The sequence below is a fragment of the Dermacentor variabilis genome, chromosome 4 (genome assembly GCF_050947875.1).
Source record: "Dermacentor variabilis isolate Ectoservices chromosome 4, ASM5094787v1, whole genome shotgun sequence".
Classification (NCBI taxonomy): domain Eukaryota; kingdom Metazoa; phylum Arthropoda; class Arachnida; order Ixodida; family Ixodidae; genus Dermacentor; species Dermacentor variabilis.
In genome coordinates, this window is record NC_134571.1 from 225,651,012 (window position 1) to 225,675,747 (window position 24,736).

The 24,736-nt window shown below is 48.1% G+C and overlaps 1 long non-coding RNA gene across 1 annotated transcript; it reads right to left on the minus strand.

Moving 5' to 3' along the window:
* Positions 1-231: 231 nt before the first annotated feature.
* On the minus strand, positions 232-3,308 carry LOC142578155 (uncharacterized). Its single transcript, XR_012827196.1, has 3 exons — positions 3,185-3,308; positions 2,484-2,546; positions 232-446 (listed from the first exon to the last, which is right to left on the minus strand). It is a non-coding gene; the product is annotated as an uncharacterized LOC142578155 (long non-coding RNA).
* Between the last annotated feature and the right edge of the window lie 21,428 nt (positions 3,309-24,736).

Here is a 24,736-nt window from a genome sequence, read left to right on the forward strand (position 1 = left end):
GCCTCTTGTAAGGTAGCGCCATATGCTTGTACAGCAGCACGCGGAAATAATGGCGAGTTCAGCATGCCATACATTAGTGAATTCCTTGTATGTTGCATGTTAGAAGAACTGAAAGATAAATCATAATATGCTGTTATTTTTTTTCATAAACTGTATGATGAGCTTTTCATGCATAAAAGGTGATTGCAAGCGAAAATGCAGCAAGGCATCAACTTGACATCATGTCACATACTCATACTTTATTACCTAATGAATTAGAAAAGATGCAGAAAGTGTAATTAACAAGAGTGACAAATAGCAGCAAAGGTGATCATGGATAAATCTTCAAGATGATTGCCGCCGCTGCCAGAGTAGGCCAGCCTTCGTAGGAGAGCAACTGGCTGCCCACAAAAGCTTGCTTTCACAGGCCACGCGTGACGGTTCTTGTAGACATAGGAAAGCAATACCTGCACAGAACAGGAAAAAAATGGCAAGGGAAGAAATGGGAATGTTGAAATTGGAACTTCAATTAGAAATATGTGCTAAGTAAAAAGCTTGGCTCACATTAAAAATAAATTTAAGCACTCATTTCTCTTAAATTACGGGTATCTTAAGGTATGTATGCGATGATGTTTAAAATGACTAGTATATTTCCTATCATAAAAAGCCAACAAACACTGACACCAAGGACAAGATAGGGGAAATTACTTGTGCTTAATAGATTAAATAAAGAAACGATAAATTAATGGAAATTAAAGTGGATGAAAAAACACCTTGCCGCAGGTGGGAACTGAACTCGCAACCTTCGCATTTCGCGTGCTATGCTCTACCAATTGAGCTACAGCGGCGTCGTTTTCCCATCCACTTTCTTGGGTATTTATGTGTACTAGTCAAACGCTGGGAGTGTTAGCCAGCGCCACAACTCAGAGACCTTGTTCCTGGCATATAGTCATTAAGTTGCATAGCAGAGTCAAAGTCAGCCTTTAATTTATTGTATGGTGTTTTGTGGCTAAAAAGCCACTTACCAACCTGTCAAACAAGTCTGAGAAGCTTCCTGCAAAATATAATCAGTTTAAAACAGTAATTCACTCTGCAGGTAAATGATGTACTAACTTAATTAAAAAGCTAAATAGCGTTTTATATTGTTGAACTAAAAACAAGTTTGGCATTTTGCACTGCCTAGCTGTTGCCTTTCTTTCAAACTTAAACATCACACAGTACAGAGTAAGCAGGTAGCATGCAAAGGAGGACTGGTGATAAAGTAGTGTTCCAAAGCAACACTCCTAGCTGGATCAATCACTTTGTTGATATATTTTCATGTGACCCTAATTGGCTTCGGCCAATACCTCACACAAATGACGCAACACCTTGGATGATGCGTCATACAAAGTTGAAAGTATATCATGATGTGATCAAACAATAACATTGCCCACTGACTTGGAAGTGTTAGCATGCTGTTTGCGTGAGAAAGTGCAAAATGATTCGTATAGGTGGCAAATTCATCAGTGTATCTATAGCCTCAGGTAATTCTGAGCATCTATGCTGACTTGCAACTGAGAAGCCGCTGCACACAAAAAGGTGTATTCAAGTAATGGTCCATGAAGAATAATTGCCCACCTAGTGAAAAGGCAAATGTGGCAGGCTAATGGGCCAGGGCAAATAGATTGATAAATTCTGATAACACCTCCAATGATATTATTGAAATAGGTGATAAAAAACAGCACAGGTAAAATTGCAGTTATGACAAAATTTTAAAAGCACCTCTGCAAACTGCTGGAACCCTCAGCATCATGCCGGTTCTACACGCACATATGTTGCAGCGCAATCTATATCTCAGACGCAGGCACCTCCACAGATCACTTTGTGATCTCCTCACAATAAGGTTAAAAAACAGTCTGGCACAAGCTACTTGATGTGATTCATTTTGCAAGCGCCAGCCAAGTGCTGATGGTGGTAGAGCGAAATTGAAGTTTGTCCTTGTATGGAAGCCTTGGCCCATGTTTTATCAATTCTAGCGGCAAAGCACACCTATTACAGCACACATAAATCTTAAATTAGACTGCTTGCTGATGCTGTACAGTAAGTTCCTGTAAAGAAACTAAATCACACAGAAAACATTTAGAATACCAAACTAATCAAATACTGGCTTGAATACATTTATGCATTAGGGAAGCAAGGTGTAATGTACACTGTTGTAGAAAATTTTTACTCATGTATGGAATACTTCTATGACACAGCAGAGTTAATTTGTGAGCTCTTACATAGCAATGACTACCTACAGGTAAATTTTGTAAGGCTTAGGGAAACTAATTATTAGTAGAACTGTGTATGCACACTGGCACTGAGAAATTGGTTATAATAGTGGCAGCTTATAATGGGCCAGTGCAAAAAAAAATGGCCATTTGTAAGACACCAACTAGCTATTTTACCACGAAGCGCTCCCTGGCCTTAACCCATATAAAAAGCACTGGGAGGACCAGAGAGGGTACAGTACATTGGCTTACACTGATCATGATGAGGTCCCGTCATCCAGCTAGTGCCAAGGTACAAGAAGCATGTCCAGCCGTCTATAGAGTGAAAGGGACAAAATAAGATAGCGTCAAGTCAGTTGAAAGGCAAATTTGCAATTACAAATAAGGTGACCCGGTCACAGTCATTCATTAATAAATGCCAAGCTGTGGTGATTTCACTCCCAGATGAAGCACCTACTAGGTTAAAGGTTTTGCTGCTTATTTAGAACAAAACACAAGTGAAATTTGTACATCAGCAGACGATTTAATTTGGAATTGTATAGATGAAGTAAACACTGCAGTTATATTTTTTGTTTTACTATAAAGTGGGAAGGCTACAAACTGCATAGTCACTGACACACACGCGCGCACACGTAAGAACAAAAGGACACAAAATAGGGCGAGTTCAGTCTGGTTCAGCATTACAGCCATTGCGTCGTCTTCGAATGCACTCCTTTCGGTTGGTTCGTGCTACGTTAACCACAGGCTAACAATCAGGGCAAAGTTCTGACTGTTGCTGCGGAAGACGTGGAGCGCCGTAGTGCTGAACGGCTGAACACAAGCAGAACCCTCGTATAAAAGTAATGACGAAAACTCGTAGGGCAGAAGAGCCCATATATCAAGAATTGTCGCGGGTAACACCTAAATATATTCACATTGTTGACGAAAAACGAAGCGCAATGTATTTAACTTACCGGAAAAAGTATTATCCGAACGTGCGACGTACAAAGACGCACCGAGACACGAAGGCGGCGAACGCAGATCCCGCCATTGTGGTAGTAAGCCGTCGGCGAAAACACGCAATACAGCCGATGTCACGAAGCAGTGATGCAAAACACACGGCACACAGCATCAGCACAGCTAAATGACTCCAGTTAATATCCAGTATAAATGTACAGAACGGCTTAGAATGACGCACAATGGATAACGAACCCACGAACGAGACATAGCGGGCGTAACTTCCTGCCTCCCAGTGTTTCCAGCACAGAATGAGATGTCCAACAAATTTGGATTGTGCCGCCGAAGTGATCGCAGCGCGGTGGCTCTGTGACACCGCTGTGCAACACCGGCGTTTCGCTCCTGCTGCTGTCAATACCTGCTGCGCGAGCATAGAATGGTTTCCAGGCGTCGTGTGCGCGCCCCGTATGGAAAACAATAACACGCCTTTGATTGTTGAAGTTCTGGTGTGAAATTATTTATTATTAAAGCCAATTAACTTATGTTGCTTCCAACGAGTTCGATTTGTCTGTGGCGTCTTTTATTCGCTAGCGCCGACGGCCGACGGTAACCGCACATTTAACACGTCGTTTGGCATTTTATGCACTTTTAGACAAAAAGATCTAGAAAAGTTCTTGAGTTAGACATTCTGAATGCGTTTACCAAAACAGACTCTAGTGACACCAGTAGTGGGTTTTGCCGCAGATAGAATATATACTAGCATATTCCAAGTGCTGAGGTTATGTTTAAAAGAAATTCTATTTTCAGTCTTATCATAGACCAAGACGTCTATAGCCGTTTGTAGCCGTTTCAAGAAGTTTTTAAGAGGTTCTGTGTTTCGTGGGAAGCTCCATGCTAGTCCTGGTGACCTTTCCAATTGGACTTAACCATGCGACGATGCCTTCACTACATTGCGGCACCCATTCTGCGCCATTACGTCCTGATTGCACCAAACGAAGTACACACAGACGCCAGCGGCGTGTGTCTTGCTGCAGTACTCACGCAACGCAAACCAGGCTTCACTGAGTATGTTGTCGCTTATGCTAGCCGTGCTCTCACCAAGGCGGAATGCAACTACTCGGTAACTGAAAAGTAGTGTCTCACGATTGTGTTGGCAACAAGCAAGTTTCGTCCCTACTCATACGGCCACAATGTCGACGTGGTGACTGACCATCACGCACTGTGTTCGTTAGCATCCCTGAAGGATCCTTCTGGTCGGCTTGGACGTTGGGCTCTTCTCCTGCAAAAAGTTGACATTCGCATGGTGTACAGATCAAGGCGAAAACATTCTGATGCGGATGCCCTCTCCCGATCTCCCGTGAAATCGACTGCCGAAACGCACTCAACTGGTGCCTTTCCCTTGGCTGCTCTTACCGCCATGGGGAACCAGCGCTGGACAGGCGGCGCGTCGAAAACAGTGCGTTGCACGCCGCCCTGGCGACGAAACGCGGCATATTCCAGCCTCCCGACCAGACGAGACACACGTGCGCGGCCGTATTATAGTTCGTATGTTTCCGTTTTCGCGCCGCTTCAAGTGGACAGTTTTCGTAAAGAAGCTAGTTCGTATGTTTCCGTTTTCGCGCCGCTTCAAGTGGACAGTTTTCGTAAAGAAGCTAGCGCCATCAAGTGAAGAAATGATGAAAGAAGCTTTTTAAGCTTTATATATTTTTCACAGTGTGTCGCGGCGAGCACGTGTGTTTTAGTGTGTTTCTTTAACGGTTGCGCCTAGCTGCCTCGCAAATCTAGCAGCTATGGCTCCGGTCGTGCTGCGCTATGGTTTCGGAAGTATTAGTTGGCCTGAAGACATTCCATTTTTCTCTGGCTAGACATAAAAAATTCTAATGTTACTTCGCCACAGCAGTCAATGGAGAAGAAAGCTTTATCGCATCAGCTGACTCGCGCAATCAAAGGTTTGAGTGGTCCGCTGCTGGGATCAGTAACAACGCTGGCTACATTTAGCATTAATTACATAAATTTAGCGGATGCATCTCAGCGCCGAGTCCTCATCCGCATGCGCATTTTTAAAAACATATAGGCAGCTTAGTCGTGCGTGCGCCGGCAGTACGCGCACACAACTCGTATTACAAGGCAGCTTCCCTCCCACATAATTCTTGGCAATGAATGGATAATATTTACCTTTCGTATCTCGCTTGGTGCGGTGGCGTTGGAAGGGGCTTGGCGGTGGTATTACGAAGGAAAAATGGTTGGTACATATGCCGGATGGTGCATATGCTTTTGCTCATTTTGTTTCCGACGAAATGCCGACTGCAGATTCTGCTGTTTGGTACTGTCTGCCACGGCTTACCGTCTTAACTATCGAATAAACCAAGCACACACGCGAAATTCGATTTAGAAACCAGCCCGATACCGCTTGACCGGGCGACAAGACGGGAACTTACTCGGCTCGCCTGACTGCTTGGACCCAACGCCACCTTATTCTTGTTCGTATGGTTTATATGGAAAGACACAGAAAGATACATCCTCCCTCATCCCGACGTAGTTGTGGTACTTGTATACGCGACACTATCGTCAGCGTCCTTTTGTTTTCCTTCGACTTTCAGGGCACGCAACGCCACTACCAGTAGCAATTTTCGTCCGCGGGAGCGGCTGCATTGTGCACGTTCTGACCGCCAGGGCGGCGCTGCAGGCGTCGTGAAAACTCCAGCGCTGGTTCCCCATAGACATGCATTCTGAACAGCGAAAAGACGCCTGGTTCGTCTCCCTCCTGAATGTTCTTTCCGCTACGCCAACTTCTGCACACCCACGTGCACTTCGCCGCGAAGCCACGCATTTTGCGATATGGTGTGAACTATTATATCGTCGCAACTATGAACCGGGTGCCCGTAATTGGCTGCTGGTCATCCCTAGCCACATGCGATCCGATGTCTGCGCATACTTTCATGCTGACCCTCAACATGCTCACGCTGGTGCGCTGAAAACGCATGAGCGGCTCCGACAACGTTATTACTGGAGTGGCATGTACACATATGTCCGCAAATACATTCGGTATTACCAATTGTGTCAACGACAGAAACCAGTTTCCCATTCGCCGGTCTCCAGCAGCCTTTACCATGTCCTGCACGCCCCTTCGACCATGTCGAAGTCGATCTTTATGGCGCACTTCCGCGCTCTGTCTCTGGTAACAGATGGGTCATCGACACCGTCGACCACCTAACGCGGTATGCGGAAACGGCTGTGCTTCCTTGAGCTGATGCTCGGGACGTTTCAAACGTCGTCTTAAGTCATTTTGTCCCTCCGGCATAGAGTACCACGCAAACTACTCATTGACAGAGGGCATGTGTTTTTTATCTGATGTCCTTCAGGAGCTCCTTCGTTCATGCCCGTAGAGTTCACCGCACATCTACAGCCTGCCACCCGCAGACCAACGAACTCTTGGAGCGCTTTAACCGCACTCTGGGAGACATCCTTTCCATGTACATTACTTCTGACCAATCTAACTGGGATGTCGTTCTTCCCTTCGTCACTTACGCGTATAATAGCGCGACACAGTCAACAACCGGCTTTTCCGCATTCTTTCTTCTGCGCCGCCGCAAACCATGCACCACACTCGACACCATTTTGCCGTATGGCTCAATATGCTGAAGAGTGTCGGCAGCTGGCCCGCTCCTTTAGTTCACACAATCAAGCCCTCCAAAAAGATCGCCATCACCGCAATCTGACTGCACAAGCTGTCGCCATTGGCGGAGGCTTGTAGAGCCATTGGCGTTTGGCTCCGCACGCCGTTTCATTCCCTTGACCTGATTTCTAAGTTTGCCCCCAAGTACCAAGGCCCGTATCGCGTGATCGAGTGCCTATATACCGTCACCTATGTTTTGAGCCGATCACCCCATCCTCCTACAAGCGTTGTCTTGGCCGCCAGGTGGTCCACGTGAGCGGCCTCAAACCATATAATGACCTCTTAATGTCACATTGCCTTGTGTCGCCAGGATGGCTTCCCTTCGCCGCCAGGGTACTGTAGTGGGGACGAAGCAACGTACGCAGCAGTGGGACACAGTCTAGGCGGCAGGTGCGAGCGCAGATCGCGAATGTGTTGACGCCGGCTGAGACCGTCTTTGCTGTGCCCGTAGTGCGGTCCTTCCGCCTGCCGATCAACCTTAATAAATCCCCTTTCATTCGTATTAAAATATCGTCACATATGTAGCAGCACACCACTTCTCTCGTTTTTACCAGAAGGAGTGAATTTTCTAGAATGTGCCTTATAGGAAAATTCGTTTTGGCGCTCTGTGATTTCCTTGTTTTTGTCTTTTGGTTTTGTTTGTTGTAGATTCTTTTTTGCTGTGACTGGCGGCCGAGTGCTAGTTCTTTCAGCAGGTGTCACTCTTTCCATAGCGAAGTTTGTAAATTCCGACGCCGTCACCCCCACTTCTATGGTTCTAAGTAGGCCATATGTTGAGCCTTCATGGTTTCATGACGTCATGGCCACGTTTGTTGATCGGTGTGACATTCCCCGTTTGTTGCTATGTTTATTTTGCCTTCTTGCTTTCCTAAAAGACTTTTATGCCCTCATCCTTTCCCTTTGCACTGGTTATTTGTTAAGTTCCATTTACGTCTCCTTCACATGTGTGCGGTCTCTTCTTGTGCCCTGTTCATTCTTATGTCAACTCTCCCTCTTTCTATGATACTGTAAGAATGGCGCATGATTATTTTGGTGATCGCTTGTCGCAGTCTTGCTCTACACTGTTACCCAGCAGATAACTTCTATGTCATTTATGTTTATCGCTACATGTGAGAGTGACAATACGGACGCTTGAACAGGTCTTTGAATTACATTTATGTATGTTGCTTGCTTACCGAAAATATACAGTTGGCAGTCTGCGATCATGGTGTTGTGTGTGTTTTTTTGGTGTGTCCTCGTTCTTCGAGCAGTTTAAAGAAACACCTAAATCAAGCAACTATGAAACCAACATTCATTTAAATGCCGTACGACTTATAAAATTCTGAGCGTTCATACGTTCCAATTTTGTTGTCAGAAAGCCAATTCTGCCTCGCTGTTTTCAATGCATATTGCGATTTCAGACTGTCCTCTTTACGCGTTACGGAGCGTATGCTGGTAAGTTCAGTTTGAGTTTGCGCCATCTAAAATACCCGAGTTCTTAAATTTTGTTGAATTAGCTGTAATTACCAAATACCGCTGGCTGCCTATCTGAGTTTAGAGCTGTGTAAAGAACTCTGCGGAGGCCCAGGCAGTTGCTACACGGCCGAAACAGCAATATATATATATATATATATATATATATATATATATATTGTGAGCATTATTCATACGCTTCATATTCTTACCTGTACATACTAATCATCACCGTTTTGGACCCTGGTGGTGGGGCTCTCACTCGGGAAAATAAAGAAGAGACTGGCTGCCTAAACCTCGTCTCACAAGTGGTGGAGTGTGCTGTCCGGTTCCTTCGCCCTCTCGCTCCCGGTCTCTCTCCAGCTTCACCTACGCTACATCCCTGGAGCTCCGCTCGGGTCGCCACCTCTACCAACTGCACTCAACCATGTCGCAAGACCAGCAGACCAGTCCCACGACATCCCCCTTGCCTACTCCTGCGGGAACCCCTTCTTGGACAGTCACCACCCCTCAGAAGGATCCACCGCTATTTGCTGGGCTTCCAGGCGACGACGTTGAAGACTGGTTGGAGCTATACGAGCGCGTGAGTGACTTTAACCACTGGAACGAATCAGCAAAACTTGCTCACGTCGCCTTCTACCTAACCGGAGTTGCGAAAACTTGGTTTTCCAATCATGAGCTCGATTTGGTCACCTGGAGCATCTTTAAACACCATCTACGCCAGATTTTCGCCAACTCGTCTGTCCGCTCCGATATCGCTAAGAAGAAGCTTGCTGAGCGTGTACAGCACTCAGGCGAGTCCTACACTTCGTACATAGAGGACGTCCTCGCCCTCTGCCGCCGCGTGAACACCTCGATGGCAGAGAGTGACCGTGTACGTCACCTGCTCAAGGGTATTGGGACTGCGGCATTCAATGCTCTTGTAGTGCTGAATCCCACTACCGTCGCCGACATCATCAGTACGTGTCAGCGTCTCGATGACCTTCATATGCTCCGCTTACACCCTGACACGTCTGATTTCAAGGCGTCCAACGACAGCGAGCTACGTGCTTTGATTCGCTCCATCATCCGTGAGGAACTGCACGCCCAAACTTCGTCAAACCCTCCTGAGGTCCATCTGATGCCCCCTGGTGGCGGCCTACGCCATATCGTGAGGGAAGAGATAGCTGCCGTGACCTGCCCGCAAATCACGAGCCCGCGCCCTATCCATACGCCAACGTACGCTCAGGTTGCCTCTATAGCGCCACCCTCCCATCAGCCACCACAACAGGCACCTGCACCGCACATGTCCCTGAATCCTATCACTGCAAGGCCATCGCCTGTTCCGTCTTATAACGCGTGGAGCCCACCTCGACCGGTTTGTTACTACTGCGGCATCCGTGGCCACATTTCCAGGTTTTGCCGACGCCGTCAGCAAGATGAAAGACGTGGCTATGACGGCTTTGAAAGGGATCAGTTTTCTGGCCCTGTACCACGACGTCGGCGTTCTGACTACGATTATTATCCACGACGTTCCCCATCTCCACAGGACTTCAACACTGCCGGTTCATTGCGTTTCCCGCGTCGTCGCTCTCCATCACCGATGCGGCGCTCTTCTTCCCCTCTACGACCGGCTACTTCGTCCTCCGATCACCGCCCGGAAAACTAAATGGTGCAGCTTCAGGGGGGAAAGCTGCATCTTTTGGACAACGTGAAACTCCTCCGGAGCGCCCGTCAAATGTACTTTTGGTGTGTGTTGAAGGTGTCCGAATCGAAGCCTTGGTTGACACAGGTGCATCGCTTTCCGTTATTAGTGCTGACTTGTGTTCTCGATTGCGAAAAGTGAAGACACCGTATAATGGCCCTCCCCTTCGTTGTGCTAATACAGTTCTTGTTCAGCCCTCCAGTGTTTGCACTGCGCGCGTTTTCATTGATGGCATCCTCCACCACATTCAGTTCGTCGTGCTATCTTCGTGCACTTACGCGATGATTTTGGGATGGGACTTCGTGTCCTCCGCCTCAGCTTTCATCTCTTGCCGTCAGCGAACTATTCATATGACGGACACTGAATCTTCGTCCGCTGTCAATGCTCATAGCCTGCGTTTTGTCACGTCTACCGACTGTTTCATTCCCGCGGGTAATGAGCATATTCTGACGCTGACTTCCGACACTATTATTAATGGTGATGTGTTCCTTGCACCGAGCGGTTACTGCATTTCTGGTGGGCTTAGCCTTACTCCTAGCCTAGTACGGTTTCAGGACGGTAGAGCGTTAGTCGCTGTTCATAACCCTACTTCTTCGCCAGTTGCGCTCTCCCAGGGCTCTACTGTGACATGCTTTACTGACACCGAACCTCTTTCGCTGGTACCGCTTCACACCGAATCACCACCATTGTCTACCACAACTGATTATCACACTGCTACCGCTGCTTTAACGGCCGCGATAAATCCCGATTTGACCGCTGCGCAGAAAGAAGACCTTCTGGCACTCCTGCACAAACACAGAGCCTTATTTGACGTCCACTCCAAGCTTCTGGGGCGCACTTCCGTCGCAGTACATCGTATCGAAACCGAAGGCAGTTCGGTTGTACGCCGCCGCCCGTATCGCGTGTCTTCCGCAGAACGGAAAATTATTGCGGATAACGTTGATGACATGCTCAAGAGAGACATCATTCGGCCATCCTCCAGTTCTTGGTCGTCTCCTGTCGTGCTGGTTCGCAAGAAAGACGGCTCTGTACGATTCTGCGTCGATTATCGAGCCCTTAATAAGATCACGCGCAAAGACGTATATCCGATGCCAAGAATTGACGATGCCATTGACTCCCTCCAGGGTGCAGAATATTTCTCTAGTATAGACCTCCGATCCGGATACTGGCAAATCCCCATGCACGATGCGGACAAGGACAAGACAGCCTTTGCAACACCAGACGGACTTTACGAGTTCAACGTCATGCCATTCGGTTTATGTAATGCCCCTGCAACATTTGAACGCATGATCGACACAGTTTTACGTGGCCTTAAGTGGAAGACCTGTCTGTGCTATTTAGATGACATCGTTATTTCTTCTACAACTTTTCGTCAGTACCTTGAGCGCTTGGACGAAGTTTTCACATGCATTTCCAACGCTGGACTCCAACTCAACACAAAGAAATGCCATTTTGCCAGAAAGAACATCAAAGTGTTGGGCCATCTTATCAGCAAAGATGGTGTTCGACCGGATCCCGAAAAGGTTGCTGCCGTGCTTCGCTTCCCTCGCCCTGAAAATCAAAAGCAATTAAGAAGTTTCTTGGGCCTGGCATCCTACTTCCGCCGCTTCATCAGTCATTTTGCGGCCGTGGCGTCGCCGCTACACAAGTTGCTCACGTCGGGCACTGCTTTCCCTTGGACAGATGAATGCGAACTTTCTTTTCAAGCCCTCAAGCAGGCATTAACCACCGACCCTGTCCTCTGTCACTTCGATGAGAACGCACCAACTTGCTTGCACACCGACGCTAGTGGCCATGGGATCGGTGCTGTACTTTTACAGCGTGATACCACCTCACGAGAGAGAGTTGTTGCCTATGCCAGTCGCGCGCTAACACCTGCCGAAAAGAATTACTCGATCACAGAACAGGAATGTCTCGCAGTAGTTTGGGCAATCCAAAAATTTCGACCATATCTTTACGGACGCCATTTCACGGTCATAACCGACCACCACGCCTTATGCTGGTTGTCGTCAATCAAAAATTTGTCCGGACGACTTGGTCGCTGGGTGCTACGCTTACAAGAGTACGATTTTGACGTCGTCTACAAGTCTGGGAAAAAGCATCAAGATGCCGACGCTCTCTCTCGCTGCCCGCTGCCACTATTAGCTTCGAGTACACCTCCCCAGTGCTCGCCACTTGATGATGAGACTAAGTCGTCACTCCCGTTATTACCGTTATTACCTCTATCGGTTACTGACACGTTACCTTCCAATCGCGTCACTCACCTCGCCTCGTGTCAACGTTCTGACCCCTACTGTGACAGCATCATCCAACGCCTGTGCGGAACTACATCTGCACCAAATGCCAGATTACGTCGACAACTGCGACTATTTAAGCTTGACAACGATGTGCTGTACCGCTACGTATACAACTCCGACGGACACCGCTGGGTACCTATTCTTCGACGTTCGATGCGCACACAAGTCCTTGAAGCCTTGCACGACGACCCATCTGCTGGCCATTTGGGATTCCACAAAACATACCACCGCGTTAGGAGCCGTTTCTTTTGGCCTGGCATGTCTACCTTTGTGGCCAAGTACGTCGCTTCTTGCGTTCAGTGTCAACGGCGGAAACGACCGACTTCGCCTCCTGCTGGGCTTTTACAGCCCATTCCATGTCCCGAGACACCGTTTGCCATCGTTGGGATAGACCTAGTCGGCCCTCTGCCCATAACGCCAGCGGGTCATCGATGGGTCGTGACAGCTGTTGACCAGCTCACACGTTACGCAGAGACCGCTCCTCTACGCTCTAGTTCGGCCTCCGACGTTGCCACCTTCTTTCTAGATGCCATTGTGCTGCGCCATGGTGCACCTCGTGTACTGTTAAGCGACCGCGGCAAGACTTTCATGTCAACAATGCTAGCAGAAGTACTCGGAGCTTGTGGCACAGTTCATAAGACAACATCCGCATATCACCCACAAACAAATGGCTTAACCGAGCGATTTCATCGCACACTAATAGATATGATATCCATGTATATCGGGCCAAACCACGACAACTGGGACAAACTTTTACCTTTCGTGACTTTTGCTCACAACACCGCTGTCCAACGAACTACGGGATACTCACCTTTCTACCTAGTTTACGGCCGTTCCCCGACATTCACCATCGACGCTGCTTTCTTCAATGCCCAAACTAACACCTCGGCCAGTATACCCGAACAGTTCGTCTCGAGACTTGAGGAATGCCGTGAACGTGCTCGCTTCAACACAGAAGTCAGTCAGCTAGATCGCAAGCAACGTTACGACATCTCTCGTCGCGACGTCTCCTTTCGTCCTGGAGAGGAAGTGATCCTTTGGACGCCCATTCGTACACCCGGTTTGTGCGAGAAGTTTGAATCCCGCTTTCTTGGACCCTATATTATTAACGAACAAACATCCCCCGTGAACTATCGCGTTACTCCCGTAGACGTTTCTTCCGACCATCGTTGTCGTGGTTCGGAGATCGTTCACGTTTCGCGCCTAAAACGATTCGTTCGGCGTTCCCCTCCTGGCTAAGTCGCGGCCTGGCTGGCCGCTTGCGCGTGCGGGGAAATTAGTGTGAGCATTATTCATACGCTTCATATTCTCACCTGTACATACTCATCATCACCGTTTTGGACCCTGGTGGTGGGGCTCTCACTCGGGAAAATAAAGAAGAGACTGGCTGCCTAAACCTCGTCTCACAATATATATATATATATATATATATATATATATATATATATATATATATATATATATATATATATATATATATATATAGCACAAATGAGCGTTGCAGACGTTGGCACTACCAATACGAGTGTTGTCATTCTTCCTGAGCGAACCACGCCATCGAAGCACTGCCAGCGACGTGTGCGCAACGTCTCGTGAAAGGTGCGCAGAAGCAACGGCGGCGATCTAACGATGCTGACCCGCCCAAGAAACTGAAAAGCTTCGCAGGACGATGGCTTCGTGTTAAGTGCACTCAAGGTTGACTTTCTGCGCCTGAGGGCTGTATTTAGTTTTTCTGCTACAATTTACAGCTCGTAAAAAAATTTGTTTTTGGTAATTTACTGCTCTAGAATGGGATAAGAACAGAGGTTTGCAATGAGTCTGCATGCGTGCATATTCGGGTTTTGTCATGCTAACCGAGTTAAAATAGATGCGTGTTAAGACCGCTGAGAATTATATACAAATTCGTTTTTCTTAGAAACTCAGGAAAAGTGGATGTACGACTTAAGCAACGGTGTGACCAATACCCCCCAAAATATGGTAATTATAAGGGAAAGCTTCTTGCGCAAAAGAAAAGCTCTAGCCTGTTTTCATTTTTGTACGAAAGAAAACAAAACCAAGTGAAACAGGAACGCAAAAGCCTTCTTTTTGGCTTTTTACACGAAGCTGTAGATGAAAGTTAGGTAATAAGCATGTTCTTACGTTCATTCAAATTTGAAAACGTTTAAAAGGGAGGCCAGTGAATACCGGGAACATGCAAATTACCAAGGGAAATGAAGCTTGCAATAACGGGGGGCGGTGTTTCGCCTCTGGCGGAGGCGTGGCACGATCCGTGGGTCCTCGTCGCCAGCGTCACGATCCGCCCGGGGTCGTGAACAAGGGGGGGCTCGAGGCACCCTCTGTTAGAAGGACGCTCCGCAGCATGGTGGTGACGAACGATGACTGAGCGCCGAGCAGCTGTGCTCGTCGGTGTTTCTTGCGGTGACCAATGTTGCCTAAGTGAGCCTGGCTGGCCACCGAGCCTGGCGGGTCAACGAAGATTATGCCCGAGGGGGCGTCACATGCTTGCTACAGATGCCAGCGGTGAAATCGCCCTACAACACTGACCACAAACCCTACATCTGCTGGACGACGGCATGGACCCGCTACCACATAGTTCATGCCCGACTACAAACCCTACAGCCTGTTCCGGCACGCCGACTCGGAAATATCCGAAGAGAAAAAAGTGCGCTGCTTGAGGCGAGGCGTAAAGAACTTTTCAGCGGTCTGATCCACAACCCACCGAAGACCGTAGCTGAATTCTTGACAGAGGCAACGACGATTGGGAAAATTCTAGAAATGCGAACTAGGCAGTATAACCGCCAAGTGCTCACGCTGCAGTGCGTCATCCAAGCACTGGACTTCGGTGCCCTCCAAGACGCATGCAGTCGCCATTGGCACTTGCGCACTTGGACGAGTACGCGGGTGCAGAAATCCATACTGACGCCATTAGCTTAGGCCCCGGATCGGTTCTAGTCCAGAGGAAAAACGGACTTGAACGGTTGATAGCTTACGCTAGCCGGTCGCTGTCGAAATCGTAAGGCAATTATTATACGACCGAAATCGAATGCGTCGCGATCGCTTGTGCTACTGCAAAATTTCGCCCTCGCCTATATGGCAGGCCATTCACAGTCGTCCGCGACCGTCACGCGTTGTGTTGGCCAGCCAACTTAAAGGATCCTTCAGGACGGCTGGATTTAACCTACAATATCACTTTACCCTCCAAGTCCGGGCGAAAACACCCCGATGCCGATTGCCTATCACGCGCCCCCATTGACCAGCCGCCGCCAGATGACGAGGATGACGACGCCTTCCTTGCAATAATAGGCGCGCAAGACTTCGCTGAATACCAGCGGGCAGAACCGGAGCTGAAAATCCTCGTCCAATATCTGGTCCATTCAAGTATTCGAACAAAATTATTGGCGCCTCTATCGAACCCGCAGACCACTTTAAGTATCTTGGCGTAACGATCAGCTGGAACCTCACGTGCAGCCCCCACATTAAAAACCTAGTTTCAGTGGCATTCACAAGACTATTGCTTATAAGACACCGGATAAAACGTGCAAACACTAAAGAAAAATTGTGGGTTATACTTCACTCGAGCGTTCCTTACTGGAATATGTTGACCTGGCCTGGGAGTCGAACACCAAAGCGGATATAAAAAGGATTAGGCGTGTTCAGCGAATAGCATTGCGATTCATACAACATGCCTATGGAAGACAGCTGGTGATACCTGATATTGTCAGTCGGTCCAGCCTTCCTACCATGGAATCTCATCGAAAAATGCATGATTTCAATATGTTATTTGCAATCATTATTAATCACGCCAAAATAGAATTCTATAGGTACATGCCGTACAAGAGAACACGCTACACTCGGACCAAACATGGTGAAACAATTAGGATGCTGCAGTGCGGAACCAATGAATACAAGCTATCCTTCTTTGCAAGAACGATAGTTCATTGGATCAAGTTAAGTTATGATGTGGCTACCCTTGTCCTCACCCGATACATTTCTTTCAGCAATCAGTTCTAGCCAATAAGTTTCTGTGCTCGGTTTTTTCAAACGTATGCTTCCCATACTTTATTTTCGGATTTGAATATTATGCGTTTGTGTCTTTCTTCGTTTTTTTCCCGATTTGACCTACGGAAACATTACTGCGTGGCTATGCGGTTCTCTGCTGTAGTTATTGTTTTCTTGATGGACCATTAATGTGTAATTATCATGCACCCACTGCTGCCTTGGCTACCGACACGCTGCCGGCAATATTGAATAAAATAGCACAAATAAAACAAAGAAACGATTTGGTGGCGGTTACTCAGAACCACCACTGCTGCCAAAGTGTACTAGATCGCACACGCCGCAAATTGAAATCGACAGTCGTCCAGGTGCCACTCATGTGAGCTCCTGATTACTGGCCGGGCGGCAACCATCAAGCCATTGCAGAGGTGATTGCTTCAGTGACAATACTAAAAATATACGTCGTGCGTTTAGTACTCTGTCACATGCTCAGTTCCACCGCAGCCAGGTAAAGGCTACAGTGCGCGACTCCTAACAATCACCGCTTCCGCCAAAGTGTAGCAGATAGCTCCCGACGCAGATCGAGTTCGGCAGTAGTCCAATGTAGCACTCGTGAGAGCTTCTGAATATGGGCTGGGTGGCGACCATGCAACGATGCCACGGGTAATAGCAACAGTGAGAATGCTGAAAGTACACGTCATGTGTTTACATCTGCGTCCCTTGCTGCTGTTCCGCAGACCGAGATAGAGGTATCGGTGGACCACTGTTCAATATCACCGCTGAGGCCCAAGGTTGGAAGATCGCACTCGACGGTGATCGAAGTCGACATTACTCGAGATGGAACTTGTGTCAGCTACTGATAATTGGCCTGGCGGCAACCACCCAGCGACTGCAGGTGTTATTGCTGTGGTGAGAATGCTGAAAATATACGTCGTGTGTATAGCTCTGTGTCCGGCAGTGCAGTTAGAGATAGAGGCTTGGGTAGACCGCTGCTCAAAGTCATTTTACTACACGCCCAAAGTACACGACCAAAAAGTGGAGCAATCTCACAGCAAGCGCCGTCGTAGCTGACGGCATGTTTGGCTGCCTCGCAGAGAGCAGCCAGAAGCGACTACTCTAGCTAGCCCGGGGACGAGGTAAACACATTCGTTGAGTGGCAGCCCGCAGAATGTAGTGACACCTAGCACACTAGCTCCGACCAGGGGTAGGAGAGTACTGAGGTAGCCTTGACGAACTAATGCGGTCCGAGTGCTTACTTAACGACACGCCGAAAAACTCGTCTAGTACAACAGTAAGTGCCGTCGTAGCTGCCGGCATGCTTTGTCACCTCGAAGAGAGCAGCCAGGACCGATTACTATAGCGTGCAGCTGGGCGAGGCAGACACTTACGTCGAGTGGCAGCCTCCAGCAAGTTGCAACGCACGTGCACTATTGTTGTCCGGCGATAGCTGAATGCTGAGGCAGTCTTGCCGAAATAATGCGGTCTGAGTGCTTCCTGGTTGACACGAGGAGAAAGTCGGCCAGTCGCGCAGGAACCGCTGTCGCAGCTGCCGGTATGATTTGTTGCCCCGCAGAAACCAGCCAGTAGCCAGTTCTATAGCGTGCACGTGGCCGAGGCACACACTTGTGCTGAGTAGCAGCCCGCATAATGTAGCAACGCACGCCCACTATCGTGGACCGGGGGTAGTGCAGTGCGAGGTAGTCTTGCCGAACTAATGCAGTCCAAGTGCTCAGTTGTCGGCATGCCGAGAAAGTCATCAAATCCCGCAGCAAGGGCCGTCGCAGCTGCCGGCATGTTTTGTCGCCTCGCAGGGAACAGCCAGAAGTGACTACAATAGGGTAGAGGTGGGCGAAGCACACACCTGTGCTGAGTGGCAGCCTGCAGGAAGCAGCAACGCACGCGCACTAGTTCTTAGAGGGAGTTGCGGAGTGCTGAGGCAGTCTTGCCGAAAAAATGCAGTCCGAGTGCTTACCTTTTTACATGCCAAGAAAGTCGTCTAGTCCCGCAGCAACCACAGCCGTAGCAGCCAGCGTGAGTTGTCGCCTTGCAGAGAGCAGCCAGAAGAAACTACTATAGTCAGCAGGGGATGAGGCAGACACTTGCGTCGAGTGGCATCCAGCAGGAATCAGCCACGCACGCGCACTAGCATTGACCGGGGGTTGCTCAATGCTGACGTAGTTTAGCTGAAATGATGCAGTGCGAGTGCTTACTACTGAACCCGCCGAGAAAGTGGTCTATCGTCGCAGCCAGCGGCGTCGTAGCAGATGGCATGTTTTGTTGGCTCGCAGAGAGACGACAGAAGCGACTACTACACCGAGAAAATCGGCGACGCAGACACTTGTGCTGAGTGGCAGCCCGCAGGAAGTAGCATCGCACGCACAATAGCACTGACCGGGGAGAGCGGAGGCCTGAGGAAATCTTGCGGAAATAATGCGGTCTGAGTGCTTACCTTTAGAAACTCCGAGAAAGCCGCACAGTCCAGCAGCAACCGTCGTCGAAGCTGCTGGCACCACTTGGCGCCTCGCCGAGAACAGCCAAAAGCGTCTGCTATAGCGAGCCTCTAGGCGAGCCAGACACTCTCGTTGAGTAGCACCCAGCCGAAAGTAGCAACGCACGCCCACTAGCGCTGACCTGGGGTAGTGGAATGCCAGGCAGTCTTGAGGAAATTAGGCAGTGCGAGGGCTTACTCCTCGACACGCCGAGAAAGTGGTCCCATCTAGCAGGAACCGCTGGCCTGACTGCCAACATGATTTGTCGCCTTGCCGAAAGCAGCCAGAAGCGACTATTGTAGCGAGCAGGGAGTGAGAAGAAACTTGCGTTCAGTGACAGCTCGCCGCAAGTAGCCACGCACGCGCACTGGAGCAACCGGGGGTTGCGGACTGCTGAGTCAATCTTGCCGAAATGATGCGGTCTGATTGCTTACTTTTCGACACGCCGAGAAAGTCATCCAGTGCCGCAGGAACCGCCGTCGTAGCTGCCAGCATGATTGGTCGCCTTGCAGAGAACAGCCAGTATTGACTACTATAGAGAGGAGGGGATGAGACAGGCATTTGCATTGAGTGGCAACCTGCAGAACCTTGCAAAGCACGCGGACTATCCTTGACGGGCGATGGCGGAGTGCTGAGGCAATCTTGCCGAAATAATGGGGTCCGAGTTCTTACCTTGTGACACGCCCAGAAAGTCGTCTAGTCCCGCAGCAACCACCATCGTAGCTGCCGGCATGAGTTGTCGACTCGCAGAGAGCAGCCAGTAGCGACTAGTATAGCCTGCAGGTGGGCGAGGCAGACACTTGCGTTGAGTGGCGGCCCGCCGAATGTAGCAACGCACGCCCAGCAGCGCTGACCTGGGGTAGTGAAATGCGAGGTGTTCTGGCTGAAATAGTGCAGTGCGAGTGCTTACTCCTCGACACGCCGAGAAAGTGGTCCCATCGAGCAGGAGCCGCTGTCGTAGCTGCCAACAAGATTTTTCGCCTTGCAGAACGCATCCAGAAGTGATTATATTGCGAGCAGGGGGGCGAGGCAGACACTTGCGTTGAGTGGCAGCCCACAGAAAGTAGCAACGCACGCCCACTAGTGTTAACGGGGTAGCTTAAAGGGTAACGCAGGAGTGAGCCAGTGTTGCCGAATTATTGCGATCCGACAATTACATTTTGACACACTGAAAAGGTCGTCCAGTCCCGCAGCAACCGCCATTGAAGCTGCCGGCACGAGTTGTCGCCTCGCAGAGAGCAGCCAGTAGAGACTACTATCGCGAGCACGGAGTGTGAAGACGCTTGCATTCAGTGGCAGCCCGCTGCAAGTAGCCACGCACGCGCACTAGCCTCAACCGGGGATGGCCGGGTGCTGAAGTAGTCTTGCCGAAATGGCGCAGTGCTAGTGCTTACTTCTCAACCCGCCCAGAAAGGGGTCAAACTTAGCTGCAAGTGCCGTCGTACCGGCCGGCATGTTTTGTTGCCTCGCGGTGTACAGCCAGAAGCATCTACTACAGAGAGCAGGGCGGCGAGGCAGAAGGCTTAGCTGCGGGCAGCCCGCAGGAAGTCGCAACGCAGGAGCACTAGCGCTGACTTGAGGTTGCGAAATGCTGACGTAGTCTAGCCGAAAAAATACGGTCCGAGTGCTTGCCTTTTGACACGCCGTGAAAATCGCCAGTCCCGCAACAACCACCGTCGTAGTGGCCGGTATCAGTTCTCGCCTCGCAAGGAGCAGCCAGTAGTGACTACTATAGGGTGTAGGTGGACGAGCCAGACGATTGCGTCGAGTGACAGCCTGCAGAAACTAGCCACGCACGCGCACTAGCGCTGACGGGGGTTAGCGAAATGCTGAGGTAGTCTTGAGGAAATAATGCGGTCCGAGTGCTTCCTTGCCGACTTCCCGAGACAGTCGTCCAGACCGGCAGGAACCACCTTCTTAGCTGCCGGTACGATTTGTCTCCTCTCAGAAAGCGGCGAGAAGCGAGTACTATAGTGAGCAGGGGATGGGGCAGACACTTGCATTCAGTGGCAGCCTGCAGAAAGTTGCAACGCGCGCGCACTATCGTTGACTGGGCATGGCGCCCTTAAAAATTGTATTTCATCATTTTCATCATCATCATCAGCCTGGTTACACACACTGCAGAGCAAAGACCTCTCCTATACTTCTCTAACTACCTCGATCATGTACTAATTGTGGCCATGTTGTCCCTGCAAACTTCTTATTCTCATCCGGCCACCTAACATTCTGCCGCCGCCTGCTACGCTGCCCTTCCCTTGGAATCCAGTCCGTAACCCTTAATGACCATCGGTTATCTTTCCTCCTCATCACATGCCCTGCCCATGCCCATTTCTTCTTTCTTGATTTCAACTAAGATATCAATAACTCGCGTTTGTTCCCTCACCCAACTACGGTGGCTGAGAAGCCGCTATAGATATCTTTCAGTATTTTTACATACGGCTCGTCTATGCCCTGATTCCGTATGACTCCATGAGTGCTGAGATTTCGACTGATTAAAACGATTTCTTGTAATCAATGAAAGCTATATATGAGGTTTGGTTATATTCCGCACATTTTCCTATCACCTGATTGAAAGTGTGAATGTGGTGTATTGTTGAGCAGCCGTTACGAAATCCTGCCTGGTCCTTTGGTTGACAGAAGTCTAAGGTGTTCCTGATTTTATTTGCGATTACCTTAGTAAATACTTTGTAGGCAACGGAGAGTAAGCTGATCGGTCTATAATTTTTCAAGTATTTGGCGTCCCCTTTTTGATGGATTAGGATTACGTTAGCGTTCTTCCAAGATTGCGGTACGCTCGAATTCAGGAGGCATTGGGTATACAGGGTGGCCAGTTTTTTAGAACAATCTGCCCACCATCCTTCAACAAATCTGCTGTTAGCTGATCCTCCCCAGCTGCCTTCCCCCTTTGCATAGCTCCCAAGGCCTTCTTTACTTCTTCCGGCGTTACTTGTGGGATTTCAAATTCCTCTAGACTATTCTTTCTTCCATTATCGGCGTGAGCACAATGGTACTGTATAAATCTCTATAGAACTCCTCAGCCACTTGAACTATCTCATCCATATTAGTAGTGATATTGCCGGCTTTATCTGTTAATGAATACATCTGATTCTTGCCTATTCCTAGTTTCTTCTTCACTGTTCTTAGGCTTCCTCCGTTCCTGAGAGCATGTTGAATTGTATCCATATTGTACTTCCTTATGTCAGCTGTCTTATGCTGTTTGAATAACTTCGAAAGTTCTGCCAGTTATATTCTAGCTGTATGGTTAGAGGCTTTTATACATTGGCGTTTCTTGACCAGATCTTTTGTCTGCTGCGATAGCTTACTGGTATCGTGTCTAACGGAGTTACCACTGACTTCTATTGCACACTCCATAATGGTGCCCATGAGATTATCGTTCATATCTACAATAGTAAGGTCCTCATCCTGAGTTACAGCTGAATACCTGTTCTGTAGCTTGATCCGAAATTCCTCTATTTCCCTCTTAACGCTAACTGAACGGCTTCTTATGTATCAGTTTCTTCCGTTCCCTCCTCAAGTCTATGCTAACTCGAGTTCTTACCATCCTATGGTCACAGCAGTGCACCTTGCCGAGTACCTTCACATCTTGTATGATGCCAGGGTTAGCGCTGAGTATATAGTCTAGTTCATTTCTAGTCTAGCCATTCGGGCTCTTGCACGTCCACTTTCAGCTATGCCGTTTGCGGAAGAAGGTTTTCATTATCCGCATATTATTATTTTCTGCGAACTCTACTAATAAATCTTCCCTGCTATACGGAGAGTCTGTGCTATATTTCCCCACTGACTTGTCTCCAGCCTGCTTCTTGCCTACCGAGGCATTGAAATCGCCCATCAGTACAGTGTAATTTGCTTTGACTTTACCCATCGCCGATTCCACGTCTTTATAGAAGCTTTTGACTTCCTGGTCATCATGACTGGATGTAGGGGCGTAGATCTGCACGACGTTCAATTTGTACGTTTTATTAAGTTTTACAATAAGACCTACACAACAACAAGACTTTCACAACAATGCTATAGAATTCCTGTATGTTACCAGCTATATACTTATTAATCAGAAATCCATTCCTAGTTCTCGTCTCTCCGCTAAGCTCTGGTAGCCCAGGACGTTCCCGCTTTTTAGCACTATATATGCTTCTTTTGTCCTTCTAACTTCACTGAGCCCCAGTATATCCCATTTATACCCCTCTAATTCCTCCAATAGCACTGCTAGACTCGCATAATGAGATAACGTTTTAGTTTTAAACGCTGCCAGGTTCATATCCCAATGGCGAGTTGTCAGGAACCAGGGATTCTTAGCACCCTCTGCTGTGTCGCAGGTCTGACCACCGCCGTGGTCAGTTCCTACGCAGCTGCTGGGGACTGAGGGCCGGGGTTTGATTGTTGTATCCATATAGGAGGTTGTGGCCAAGTACTGCACCAGGGTGGCCAATCCTGATCTGGTGAGGGCGTGCGTTACCGATTCTGGTCACCGGGATCAGGCCGCACTCCAGGTTTTTTGTGTGATTTTATCAACACGTGGAATTTTTTTTTTTGCAGCGGTGCAGAGTGCAGGAGTGGCGTAGAGGTAGAGCATCCGCCTCGCGTGCAAGAGGACTGTGTTTCGAATCCCGGTGCCGCGCAATTTTCCACCGGAGGAAAACGTATTTACAGTTCCTTTAATAGTAGTAATGAGTTCCTATGTTGTTAAAAGGGGCTCTATAGGAACTCGCGATCTATAGAGCTGTCTGCATAGAGTCTCTATAAGTCTGAGGAAACCTGTCTACAGAAACGACTCATTGCAAAAAGAATATATGTGCAATAGAGGGTGTATTTACGTCATACGTAATGAATGCCATAATGTAGCTTTTATAAAATGTCCTTAAAACTTCTAACGCGAGCTGTTATAGAATGGCTCTCCATTAACCCTCTATTAGTGTTCTATAGAGGGTGTATTGATCGTATCATATGTACTAAATTCTATAAAATAATGTATGTAAAAAGCTTTTCACACTTCTATTGCGGCTTGTCTATAGACTGGCTCTCCGTTCATCTTCTATAAACTGTCTATAGAGGGTTTAATGTCACCATATGTAAAACATTCTATAGAAGAATTTTCATAAAACATTTTCAGAACTTCTTTTGCCTGTGTATAGAATGGCTCTACATCCACCCTTCATAAACGTTCTATAGAGTTTGTATTGACATCTTATGTACCAACTACTATAGACAAATGTTTATAAAACGCTTTCAGAATACCTTATGTAGCCTGTCTATAGAATGGCTCTCTCTTCCCATTCTAGAAATGTGTCATCATATGACATATGTACTGAATTCTATAACGGAAACTTTATAGGACACATAAAGAAGCTAAAGTGCGGCCTGTCTAACAACGGCTCTATATTTGCCCTCTATAAGCATTCAACAGAACGTGTTTAATACTGTTGAATAATATCTAAATGTGCCTTTCTAACATGGGAAGGCAACAGTGCACCCATGGAAAATTTTGTACATGGAACAAGTGAAATGAAAAAGTATTGTACATTACTTCAGAGCAAATTGTGCAGTTGTATTTGCCGTTAATGTGGTGTAAGGCCGGCTTCGCACCACGGTAACGGCAAATATGTGCTGTGTCTCTGTGCTGTGAGCCCACAGCACTGAGCGCGTACTGAAATACTGACACACTATAGTAAGGTTCACGCACTGTAAGACGTTTGGATATTTCGCTTTCTTTAGTTTGATGTACAGAGCTGTATCACTAAGTTCTTGTAAAATTACTACTCACGCACTTCTTGAGGAATAAAAAGCCTGATTATTTCAACCCCAATTCACAGATTTTATTTTACTTTCAAGCAAAAGGATCTTTAAAAATACACTCATTGACGAAGGCGAAAAAGACAGTAATGGAAATCATAAAAACCAAATAATATTGCTACGGCATGAGCCGGGCGAGAAGAAGAGGAAGAAGAAGTGAGCTGGTG